At 35.0% G+C, this 14,273-nt stretch overlaps 1 protein-coding gene across 1 annotated transcript in view; it reads right to left on the bottom strand.

Moving 5' to 3' along the window:
• Positions 1 to 14,273, bottom strand: part of LOC149791456 (transient receptor potential cation channel subfamily M member-like 2) — a 67,321-nt gene that overhangs the window by 26,606 nt on the left and 26,442 nt on the right. The window lies entirely within an intron of this gene.

Below are 14,273 nucleotides of genomic sequence, written 5' to 3' on the forward strand. Positions count from 1 at the left end.
ACAATTAGCAAGTTCCCCAACACCATGGAAAAATAGGCTGGGTCAACTGAAATTCACTTATTTGTTTCAGTTTCTCAATTGTCCTTGGACAAGTTGGTGAGCAATCTAACAGCTGATAACGTTGTAATCACTTGTCAATACTGTCTGCAGGGCACTAGCATCTCAAATATAGATTTGTTAACGAGAAAAAATATGTATATATATATATATATATATATATATATATATATATATATATATATATATATATATATATATATATATATATATATATATATATATATATATATATATACGAGTACATGGACACATTTGCTGATCTCAAGTGCCACCGATCGAAGCGTTCCATTCATTCCTGTCAAGTGAAGGTATTTCATGAAAAGATTACGCACACCCAAATAAGTTTTTTTCTTCATCAGAATGCAAAATCCATAACGGCTTTAACGATCTGTATCTTCGCACTGATGTGTTTTTGAATATTCATTTTTTGTGTCACTGCCATATACGTGTACAACTGGATCCTGTGAATTTCTTCTCATCACTGGCCATGGCGTGGGATGCATTTTTGTCCAAAATCAAAGTCGACCTGATAATGCTCACTGACATAGAACAATTGCTCACTGACATAAAACAATATATGTAGTTATAGAGCAATCACTTCGTGGCAGGATTTACACTGACACGCTAGTACAGCACAATATAAATGAGTACCAGTATAACCCTCTGCCCGTAATTTATCTAGATAACAGAATTATCAAACGTTGGGCAATGATGCGACAATTGCAGGTTTGTGGCTTTGTGTGGATTGTCCAGGCACGTATTGATATAAAAAAACACGTAAGTTGTTGTCTCAATATCAGTGCACAATCGTTGATTAATTGTTCGCAAATACACTGCATGCACCAAACTAGTACCAAGTGTTAGAACCAACACAATTATGTAATGCACGGGCAAAACTTCTGGTTGTATCTGCACTTGGGTATTCGTGTAATAGTGAACAAAAATAAGACAAATTTTGAAATAACCTCCGTTGCTTAGATACACTAATAACATGGTTGTTCGTTAAGTTCTAAGACTTGTGCTTGGGTAAACTAATTGAAGAGTATATGGGACAGTGACATAAATGTATTCAGTTGTTCTTGGTGGTTCCAAGAATATTAAAAATGTAACAGATGTTCTACTGTGCAGAAATATTTTAAACATAACATGTACATGGAATATCTTTGAGACCGGCGTGAGTTCTCACACAAGGCAAATATGATACTGTGCCAGAAACATCGCAAAGTTGCTTACAGATGCACTAAAGAGAGTTTGTCCAAACATGATACAACGCGATGGATGTCAGAATCACCACCTATATGTTTTTTCACTGTGTCATTGTGACTTAACTTATGATGGATACAGGCAAGCTCGAATAATGTTGGTGCGCCTTCGCATTGAGGGCATTTACTAAGGTATCAAAACAAATCATGGTCTAAGTTCCGAACTAGCTGGAACAACTTGCAATTCCTCTCGCACAAATGTTTGGCTGGCAGGTTTTGTTCCACCCACTGATGATGCCACATGATAATACGCTGGTTGTTGTTGAGTATTAATCAACTGAAAGAAAGAAAACACACACTTTGTTTAAATTCTAAATCTCCGGGCGCATATGTATACCGAACAAACCTGCATCATAGCGGTTGCAATGTGCTGACTCTAAGATCATTTTCTGAGTTAGTGTAACCGTCTTTTGTTGAATCGTGTTACCTGGATGTAAACCTATCGTGCATGTGCCTTCATTGTTAAATGCTGTTATGACTAAGTTATGTCGTGTGATCTGTCTGCGATTAAAGACAGCTCTGCCGTCCGATGCCTCATGAGTAATTTCAACGCATATTGCTGACCGAATATACGTCCAGTAAGAGTGCACTTATTGTTCCACAATTGCCTGGGCACGATGAATGTTGACATGTCCAACAAAAACGCGCACACGATGTTTGGTTAAAAGCTGAGCAACATATCTGATAATTTCTTCACCAGGATCGACTTGCAACAATCATGGCCATGTTAGCGGTCGACGTGTTTCCCATCTCAGCTGATAATTGGTCCTGCTGGATAAATAAAATCTCAGCTGTTGTTAAATATGATTTTACGATGGCTGAAGTGGGATCAGTTGTACGTGATTGCTCCATCAGTTGATGTTCAACAGTGTTATGATGATTGGAAAGGCTTTCAAAAAGCGTTGATTGATAAAAGATCGTTGAGAAGCAATATCAACGCCATCGTTGACTTCTTTTCCACTATCGGTGAAGCCCCATCCATTGATGATTTGGACGCAAACAAAGAGAATCTTGTAGCGTACGACGATGTGATGATTGGGAACACGTCAATCTCACACATATATATTTTATGAAGTTTCCACAAGAACACTAAAAGATACGTACATGTGCCAATCGGAATCTGTGACAAGTTTAAAATGTTGATGATATTTCATGGCATTGACGCGCATGGTCTTGGAAATATTCATTGGACATGGTGTGCCTATGTCAACCCATGGGATAAAATTCGTGAAAACGTTTGTGTGGATCACAGACGATCCGTACAGCTTTCGCACCATGAACCAGAATGATATGAAATTACCAGCAATAATATATAGAAAACTGCAATAAAATTACGTATTCCTGGGCTTACATGTTTATTTACTCCAACAACTGAGAAAGAAGAATAATCGGATCAAGCAACCGCACCTCAACCAAACTGTGTTCCTCAACAAAAAGTACCCAACAAAACACAGGAACTTGCACATGAATCTCGTACACTGGAAAAACAATCAGAATGGATAGACGAAACAAGTAAAATGGTATGCAAATAAACAGTTACCAAAACGTATACCCTTAAACCGAGGTGAGGATATTGGTGGACTATGTGAACCTAACGACCTTGCTGATATAATGTGATGATTCATGGGAAACGTTCGTGCCGGTAACAATGCACCAGAAGTCATGTGAGAGCTGTAGTGATTTGTCGGCGGATGTTCACCAGCGACATGATAGACAGAATCACATATCGTGCGTTGATACATGAATTTGTCGAAGACATCTATGATATATACAATACCGATGAGGAGCTCTATATGCAGCGATACAACATTGTAAACACAATCCAAAGCGATGCCTCAATTATCACAATCCTATCTATGAAACCAAAATTTGGCATGACTTTTTCTGCACCTGTTCCTGGTGGAGAATCATGCACACTTGCGTCTTTGATATATTAATACAGTTGGCCAAATATCCAATCACAACCGTTTGGGTGGTCTACCCGTGAACAATATGTTTATATCTCCGCAGATTGTGGAACAAGTTGGGGTATGATAGAACTTCCTACAGGTACATACGATATTACGAAGAATTTCTCTATTAACTGGCCAAGACCTTACATTTCTATACGTGAACATGTGCTCACACTCAGTTGCATTGTTGGAATTCAATCTCCAGAATATTTTTGTATCATTGAACAGGCGTTCAAAACAGTTTCTGGCTGGTCCAGAATTATTCCCTCAAATGCACATGTTTTGCGTGCAGGAACTAAATAAACTGGACATTATATTGCGCATGATATTGTGAGTATTACCTCAGTTAACAAGGTTAATTTAACCTACGACGCTGTGAGCGGTAATTATGTAAGCAGGGCTGAAACGACACGCATAACAGTAAAAAATTACTTACTGTTTGAAATCTTGCCAATTGTGGAATCAGGTGATTTGTTATTAATTATGGCGGCAGCACCATATTACTGTAGAGTAGAGATCGACCGAACATTTAAATATTATAATGACGGTTGCGCCTGCGTGGACGTGTAAAACCGCTGCTAACTTTAGAAAACCTTTTATGTGATGCTTTATGAAACTGAGCTCGGTGATATTGTTCGTTGATTGGTCACAGATCCACCAAAGGTGATCGTGGTTTTAACCTGCGCTTAACCAATTGCTAAATAAGTTGCAATGTGAGTCGTTGATAGCGTAAAAAGAGCTGTTGTGGATAAGTCAAAGAATTTGTTATTAAAACGGCTCAATCGCTTCCAGATTGCCTAAAGTGAATCATTGACACGAGCACCACCAAAAGGCCCAAATTACACAATCACCACCGGAAACTATGCCATCCGTTTTCAGTGATTGCAAATCTGGCAATGTGGAGTACATTACAATTGCCTCGTAAAAGGCACTAGTCAAAGTTAATAATGTATAAATGATGGCCCAGTTCAATGATTTATCTGATCCAGAATTTGACGTGTTAGTGAATCAAAAAATGAGATTTTCAGTACTATTCACACCAGCCAGAGACCACATCTGATTAAAAATAGACTTGAACGTGCAGGACACGTCTGAGGTTTTCCTTCCATGTGAGACAATTTCGTAAGTTGCGGGAAAAAAACTTATACATAATGATCCTGGTGGTACCGATTACCCTGCCAATACCACAGTTGGATTTGTTAAAAACGGAATATGGGCGTTGTACAAGAGTACACGTTCTTCCATTGATGGAAAGGAAATCGAATCAAATATTGACGATATTGATGTAGCTGCAACTAGTATTGGACTTGCTCGATACAGCGATACTAACACGAGAACAGTTGGTCCGATTATAACGTTGATCCAATATAGCTTTGAAAAATAATGAGTATTCTCAATAGTATACAATTAAGCGAACTAAACACTAACCCAGCTAATGATGCATATGTACAAGCCTAACGGCATTTGCAATGGTAGATTTGGGTCAGCGTCAGTGACAATTTCGTATAACCCCATTAGGAATTTCGCCTGGAAGTCCTCTCAGTCACATTTTTGGGTTTTGCAGAGATGTTCGCAAGGTTATTTATGGGGCTACACACAGTCACACTAATCCGTAAGAGCTATTCAAAAGAAGCACTTTGGAGTACTGAAGCAACCGGAGATGATACATTTGTGTTCGAAACAGTAGCATTTTTGAAGCAGGTGTTATTCGCTTTATTGCTTACAGAATCGCGTTCGTTATCGATTATGCTTCAATACTGTCATTTCTCTCACATACCATAGATGCACGCCCAAGGGGCAGTTTACATGGCAAAAGAGTGCTAACCATGGTCTTACTGCTCCATAACATGTGTTCGTGGTTATTCAGCACTGAAAGTAACATTATATTTGACAACTTATACATGACTAAAGTATCGTTGAGATTAAACGGTCATCAGGAACCCTCTGATAAAAATTATGTTTAACTTTGCACACATTCATACCGCACGTGCATATCATAATTTATGTTCGTATATATTACCGGCACTCAATATGGTTTAAGGGCTCTTTAGTCGATTAATTACTTGCCATTGGAACACTTGAAGTTCCAACTGTTTTGGCGTGAGGGGCCCTTGGAAGGAATGGCATTTAAAAAGGTGGCGGGATGAGAGATCTTTGATTACCAAGAGCGATTAATCAAATATCCTTAAACAAAGGCATTCAAGTGCTAGGGTCGCACCGTAGAGAAATCTTGATTTATTTGCGATGGCAAACTCAAACATTTTCTTGTTGTTTTTATGCAAAAATGAACTTGAACTGATGGTGCTACTCAGACATGGAATCAGCAAAATTAACCTGGGTTTAACATCCGGACCTGACACTCATTGGAACCCATACATGGTGACAAATCAACATCAAATATATTTGTTATTGAATAATTACATGCACAAGAGCATTCATCAACACCATAAGCAATTATTCATTAACATTATTGTACTTTTCATATTACACAAATGCTTATTATCGTTTGTAGACGTTAATCAGCTCGACGACACCAGCATATTTCCCATCAAAGCGGATCTAAATGAGTTAGCTTGTCGAGTAGCTATTGGTGTTGATCCAGGTTGGCTTTTTATTTTTGAAGATCAAATTGGTAAGCCGCAAACTTCTAATCTTGATATTCTAGATATGATTGTCAAATTAAAAGGCCCGGTCTCTAAGGACTAGATGAGATCACTGTAAACAGTGAATTAGAGACAGCGGCATATCGGCTACGATAATCAAAGAATACATTGATGAGGCCAAGATAGAATAAAACACCACTCCAAATAACAGATCGTTAAGGTGCCATCACCATAGCGAATTCATGTAGTTGCATTGGGGAATATTATTCAAAGAAGGAGAGGAAACTATGGTCATGTAACCTTTGTAAACCATCGACTTTTTATGTTCTCTTATTGAAAAGGGTTTTGATAGTCCTAAATGTCAGATCTAGTTTGTCATAACTGGGACTACAGGCACGTGGGCTAAAATGGAATGTAACTAAATGATAAGAGGCATGTTGATCAAGATTATTAATCCACCAATATCATGTATTGCAAGGCCAGTGATGACAAACCTTTGTGCACAGTAGCATTATCAGTATAATTAGTCACAGGAGATGAATGTCAGTTAAACGTTTATCCTGACGGCTGTTTAACCATCTTTGGTGTTTGCTTTTAAGACTTTATTTTATCATTTTATATATGTACTGGCATCTGACAGAGTGATATGGTTGCGGAGTTTACCGACGTGATGATAGTTCAGCTGACAGCAGATAACAGCAATAACAATTTTGCTCCACTTTTCGAGGAATATCTGCTTCACAGTGGGGTAAACAAATCCTCGTATGAACTGTCATAATTGTTTTAAGGGTCGATGGAACCACTCTGATGTACCAGTGCAAACTCGAGGTATCATCGCATGTTCACGTGAAACTTCCCAAGCGTTTAGCTGCAGCGGTTAGATTCTTTCTACAACGGTGTCGTGGTATTCACAATTGTGTTCACACCAGTTACGTTCACCACCAAATAATTTAAACCATCGTTGACTCAGCTGAGAAGAAAAAGATCTCGACTGTTATTCAACAAGGATGCTCTTGTTCGGGTAACACTTATTTGGCTAAGACGCCGCATATTTAGGCATTCCCGAGGGTTTTCTATAATTGCATGACAACAGTACCAGTACAAAAGGGTACTTGGCTAGAAGTGCAGGTGCGTTTTACGTCTACATGCGATGAGTTATACCAGAACTGCCTCGTATAACTATAGTATGCGATTATTATACTAATAAAATAACTATAATGGACCCTCAATCTTACAGACATGAGAACATAACCAACGCAGAACAACAGCTGTGAGACGAACCCATCAAGAGAACCACGCTGATCGTGAAATACAAACGCACGTGTTTGGTATTAGATGCCAGGATGAAAAAATTAGTACGGCTCAGTTTGAGATTGTGCTGGCAGAAATCGAAAATAACTGGCAGCTCCGAGAACGTGGATTTGGAGTCAGTAAAAGTTGAATAAAACAATCTACCGTTTCGTGAACGTACAGGCGTTTGCAGATATCAATAAAGATTGGATACAAATCCTTTCCACTGTGATATTGTCGCCTGGGTGTATCGATCGGTAACACGCACACCGTATGCAGCCTTAGATCTTGGATGTTTAAAAATGCATAACAAGTAGTGGTAACAAACTCGCTTTTGAATTGTTTGGTCTCTTGGTTCTGTCTGCTATACATTACAGACTCCATCCCACATGGGTGGTCATTTTCATGGATTTACTAATGATGAACATCCACTGGTTGCATATGAAATATTGATTGCATTAAACGTCATGGTGGATAGTGGCTGTGGCGTGTATCACGGACTCAAAATGGCTGAAAAGGCCCTACTTTCCCAATACTCTTTTAGTGCGATCTGTATGCGTGTATTTTTGCTTCATGTAAATATGATGGAAAATTATGTTAATGCTCTCTCCACAAAGTATGTGAAATAAATAAATATCAGCCAGTAAATGGAATAATCGTCTTCTCATCACACCTGATGTTAAACGAGATTTATTACGGAAGTGTCATTTGAAACGATTGTCAATTAAACAATTATTTGATTGAATTAAAAACACATTTCCAAAGCAGGAATTATCCTACCATTATGCGTTTGATTCTGTTTCAAAATTAAGTACAGGGTAATGTACGAAGAAGAAAAATATAATTCCTTTCCAAATACATTACCAGATACGCAATTACTACATATTGGAGTCTCCTGAGCAAATAGGTGGTAAAACAATGTAGAAAAGCTAGCTGATTCTTACTTATAACTGCAGGATCTATGTATTTGCTAGATTTTTTATGTTTTGCATCATCTGTATGCAACATATGATATTAATCTTACGGTACAGATATTAAAGTAATTATTTGTTATTTCATTGGTTGCATTTGATCTTTACAATATGTTATAACATTGTTTGCACAGCAATTAGTGTAATGTATTTGATAACCTGTAGACAATGTGACATGCAATATGCTGGAGAGATTCTACAACACGCTTTGAACAGAGTGAATACTCTTTCAAATAAAACATTGTATGGAATCAAATTTCGCATTGAATATTGCAAAACATTTTAATACATTTAGTCACGCTTTGCCTTCATATATATATATATATATATATATATATATATATATATATATATATATATATATATATATATATATATATATATATATACATTACTACACGCCTTACTACAGTGCCTAAAATATTAGATATTATAGTGTATTATGAACTACTTTGTCAGCAAACCAGGTATACTCATCTAGGTTTTGGTTGATTATAATTTTTTTGAATGAACTGAGCCAGCTGTTTCGTCCATGTGAAAGTATAAATGATAATGTTAACGATTTAAACGAGTTCACTGTGTCATGAATGAAACTTTCAATCAAGAACACCGATGAACGTAATATTCGCATTGTCAGACGTGAAAGACGGTAATTGAAAATACCATTCTGATAAGTGAAACAGTTATTTAAATGCTTTTTTTTTCAGGATACCGTTCATAATTAGCCATAAAAATGCAAAGGCCAATGTGGATATACGAGAAAGCTTGCCAGTAGCTTCTCCTGGGTAGGAGGTTCTTTCTGGGATTTTCCCGGGTTCTTCCTCCACCATTTATACTGGCCGCTATGCATCGCCTATCTTGTGCTGAAAAATGACATTCAACCCTAGAACAACAATATAACTGTATGTAATAATTGTATGTATGAAGGTTGAATCTACATTCTGATTTCACTGATTCATTGTTCATTAATGATTGATGTATCTTTCATATCCCTTTATACATATGATATTATGATTATGCATAGCAATTATTATGTTATGTCAATGACAACTTTGTTGCTAAATATATTAACATCATCCGTTTCTTTCAAAACAATTGTGCATGGGAAATCAGACAACAAATGCGATACCAGTTGCATATATATATATTGGCGTATCTATATAATTAGTAAATATATTCTCCTATAATGAGCACACTAGTCTTTTCTTTTAATGTAGCCAAAAGTTAATATGATTTTCATGCCGGTTGCCATCATCACATTTATTATCCCTTTTCTTGAAAGCAATGATTATATCAAATTGATTACAACATGTTCTTTTTACTCATGTTCGTTTAAATTTCTCTTCTTTTTATTTAGTATTGGTCTTGAATTTGTTCAATGTCAAGATTGTAATTACACAATCATTATTTTAAATAATTACGCTTTGTATTTCAAAGTTACGAATTTACTAGAAGCAAAGAGTTATATGTTATAAACAAAATAGATTCACGTTGATGGTACATCTGAACCAAATGGTATCGTTGACTAAATTCACCATGAATCCATGTCGAGAATATCCATGTCTTGAAGTAAATCAACATCATTTGGACAAGATGGAAAATATTCATTCTATAGTGATTTTTTTTGTATATGCATTTCCTGTAATAACGTTTCGACCTTTCGAATCATCCCTTTATGAACCCCAACATTATTTTTACACTAAGCCTTAATAAACTAATTAGATCACATGGTTTAACGTGAGAATATCACATTAATTGTTACATGTAAATTTCATACATATAGTATTTGCAAGCATTAGTTTCTCAGTTTAGAGAGCGACTTTCAGTAGAAATTGTCATTTCTTCCAATAGATGATATGGGTCACCTAAGCTAATGTCATGTCCATGAAATATGATCCTTCATGTCCATGTGTACGAAGAAAAAAACATTTGGCATATTTGCCATTCGGAGAACATAATTTAAGGGATTTGCAATGCTTCAAATATTCAGCCATATACTAAGATGATTCCCATCAGATCTGCGTGGCTTATTCAAAACAAATGATAAATTCTTAACTTTGTGTAAAAGAAGACAGACGAGGAAGATGAAGAACATTTAAAAGGAAAGAAGGAAAGATAAAAGCAAGAAAGACACAAAGAAAGAAATAAACAACGACAGAAAGAATGAACGAAAGAAAGTAAAAAGAAGGCAAAAAAGAAAGACAGAAAAACGTGACTTGACTGATGAATTTCTTTCAATACTGGAATTATTTGTTAATAATAATTTATAGCATAAAGTGATATTCTACAATAAGTTGTAGTAGTTCTCATAAACACAATGTGTATGTTATGAACTTATAATGTATAATACCTGAATGTAGCAATAAGCAAGCTGAGAAGCATGATGTTAGTCATCAACATGTATATGCCCATCATCACTGGCACAACATATTGTCCAGCCTTTGTTGGACAACGAGGCACGGTACCATCTCCATACAGAGCTGCATCGTTTGAACAGTTGTCTGCACCTTGTTTAAAACAACAAAGTTTGAGTCATACAAAAATTCAGAATCATAAACGCAAAGGGCTTCAGTGTTTTTCTGACACGTTGACACTGAATCTGATAGTTTCAATAAGCCACTAAGAGGAAATGGACTGGTTATGGATCCAAGATAAAAATCGCGTGTTTGGCCTTGTTACACGCAAATGATTTGAAAGATTTCAAAAATATGAATTTTAAAAACAATTTATTGTATGACAATAATTCATTTCATTTCAGCATAATTACAATTATATGAAGCCAGAATGTATTCCGTAATTTTGTCCCATTTCAATTTGGTTTTTTAAAACATAATTTATGTTAAGAGTCATATGGTTTTGTTTTCAGTTTGGTAGTAGCTGAGATATTTATCCACAGATCTGCATATTTAAGCAGGATGTTGTCAGCACCATTTTAGAACTTCAATTAGACAAACAATAAAATACGAGTTTTTCTGTCCAATTACCTGTACTTCTGGGATACAGTATTCCAAACTTCTGCACAAGAAATCTGTGAAATTTAGTTCATACTTATAAAATGAAAATGTCATTTAATTAAGTCAGGTCATAGTTGAAAAGTGTTTATTATACAGCACATGATGTTACACTCAGTTCAGAATAGTTACCCTTCACTTATTTATATGTATTATCTTATGAGTAGAACAGTTAAACTGACAGACATGTTTGTTAGAAAAAGAAATAGTCTGCATTAATAATTTCAAGATAACCTATCAATAAATATAAACATATTGGTAATTCTAAAAAACTAAATATAAGAGCATGCATAAACAGTTATAATTATGTGCAAAAATCATTCATATAGACATTTAGATATACCCCATGCATGTGCATATATGTACATTCCTGCCTACATACACACACAAGAACTAGAATGAGAGAGAAAAAGGGTTATATTTTTTCAGAGTCAACATTTCACTGAGTGATTACATTGTTCCACTTTCATAGACATTACTCACTTTCCCAATAAAATACATTTTCACATCATTCCTTTTAGTAAATTACTTTTGTCGATTTGAAATATCAAATCAATGTAAAGCTCGTGCAGGATTGTTCTGTTTGTTTGGGGTATTTCTATCTAAATACATTATATTTCGCAAGTAATAATACTAGATTTACAAACTTGGACTAGAAAGGTTCATTTAAATCACCAAGTAAAATAAGATTTTCAGAACTCTCGAACTTCACTCAAATCTGTTCTACAACACGACCTCAAAGATGTTTAAAAATAACATAGCTGCAACATAAATATTTCATCGTTTCTTTCTTACTATTACACAAAGAACACCTTTTTTCAGCTACTAAACCAATTTTGAATAGAAGAATGTTTGTAGCCATTATGTTTTGTTAATTGTAATCTGGAGCTATAATAATGCTGTATCCAAAGTAATTATATACGGAATAAAACATAGCTTATTCTGCGAATTGTTTTCTTTTTAATTGTAGAATGTAATGAAAACGGTTTTCTGAGCTTTGGGACAATGTAATACTGACTTTATTCGACTGTCTCTCTGCATCTTTTTTATTCTTGATCAGAATTTCAATGTTCTTCAGGAAAAAGGTTATAGCTTTTCTTCTCATGTTGCATATTTAATCGTATTAAATATTGTCTGTTTGCACTTATAATACCGTATTATTGTGTAATCTGGTGTGAACACTCGTAAAGGTTGCATAATCCTTCATATTATAAGTATACACCTTGCTCATCCAAGAAATGATATATAAATATTACCCCCTTTGACAGCCACGATCGATGAAAAACTAGTCTGTTGTTAATCAGTATATCTGTATTTTTTTCAGAAACACTCCTGTGGCATTTCAAGGAACTTTATATATTTTTCTTTTGTAATACGATCAGTCCATGCTACAAGGACATCCTTTCAAACAAATATTTGGTATTTTTTAAAAACTTCGATATTTGCAAATCATTTAAATGAACAGATGTGTACTAGGACCAATGTACTTTTTAAGAATATAATCTATTATATTTTGCCATTCAGAATGATTAGTCAGCAAACGATTTACCCAATATATCTCTACAGATTTGATAAAAGTTGCTAGATGTTTCATACGCAATCCACCTTCTTCTAACTTATTAATAAGTTTTGTTCCACTTATTTTATCAGGACAGTTATTTCACATAATTTTAAAAAAAGAAAACATTATTTGCATTCTCTTTTGTGTACTTGCTGTTAGATTTGCTAACACCAAGAACAAATGTGTCAGTTTAGACGAGGCAACTGATTTTGCAACACCAATTTTACCATATATTGGTATGTTTCTTCGACTCCATTCCACTAACAGTTTTTGTTCATTTTGAATTTTGTTTTCGACATTCATCTCCACAATGTCCTAATAAGAAAAAAATTGAAACCCAATCAAATTCTAAATTTGTACACATCTGTGATAGTGAATCGTTAAATACCCTATTTTTATCATTTTAGTTTTGTTGATATTCACCTTAAGTCTCACTATCGATGCAAATGCGTCTTTTATTTCTATCAAGGCAAGTAAGAGTTCCCCGATCAGTCTAATAGGAATGATATGACATCAGCAGTCTGTGCAAGTTTATATTCATATGCATTTATGACTATGCCTATAATATCATTATTGTTCTGAACCATACTTCCTTAAATATCTGCTACTAATGACTGACATAATTTTTGCTTATCAGTTCAAGAGGTTATTTGGCAATTACTATGTCTTCATAAAATATGTATTAGGCTCGCAATTTAACTTGAGATACGACAAATGTATGCTGTTTAGGATCTGAGATAATCAATTCAATTTGTATTTTATATTAGTAAATTTTATTGAAGAAAGACTCCTCCGTCATAATTGTTCATCATTACAAGGCATGTTTACATTATTCTTATAAGTGTAGATAACGCAAACATCCAGTTCATCAATACATCGGGTTTTATACAAATGATTCCCCTTGAACCATGATGCATTTGTATCTAAGTTGCAATGTTATTAACAACGTTGTGAACCATCTAGTCATTTGCAGTTTGTTATGACCATGCTTCGATTGCAAATAAAAGGTATTGAGTTAAACTCATCTGAATAAACTGGTTAAATGTATGTAAAATAGCACAGTCACTTGAGCATGTTCCAATCTTTTTGTTGTGTCTAGCTTTGAGCAAATAATTTGCAGGCTGGTTAGTTGCTTTGAAAAGCATCTTACCATGACACATAAAATACATACGGATGATGTGTACTGCACTGATCTGTGAGTTATTGAATTATGAATCCCATGCCAACACAATTCATTTACTTTATATAGTTGATAAAAATTCATTTTGTCCTATTTGTTTTGTTTTTTCATATACCCTTTTAAAAATATTTAGCATCTTTAACCATTTTTGTTTTACGTGAGGAAATATTGACTTTTATTTGGGAATGGTTCATCATTTTCTAGACCTTAACAAATGCCACACTTAATATTTGCCCAAATGCAGATCGTTGCCTTTTATCATACAGGAAAACCATTATTTTGAATATATTATATTCCATAAAATATTTTCACATTTTTTCGTTTTAAAGTCAAATAACGTTTTATCAGCCCTAAATAGCCACGATTGTTTAGATTTGGCATCA

This window comes from Sinohyriopsis cumingii, chromosome 9, assembly GCF_028554795.1.
Source record: "Sinohyriopsis cumingii isolate HCF-2022 chromosome 9, ASM2855479v2, whole genome shotgun sequence".
Lineage (NCBI taxonomy): Eukaryota > Metazoa > Mollusca > Bivalvia > Unionida > Unionidae > Sinohyriopsis > Sinohyriopsis cumingii.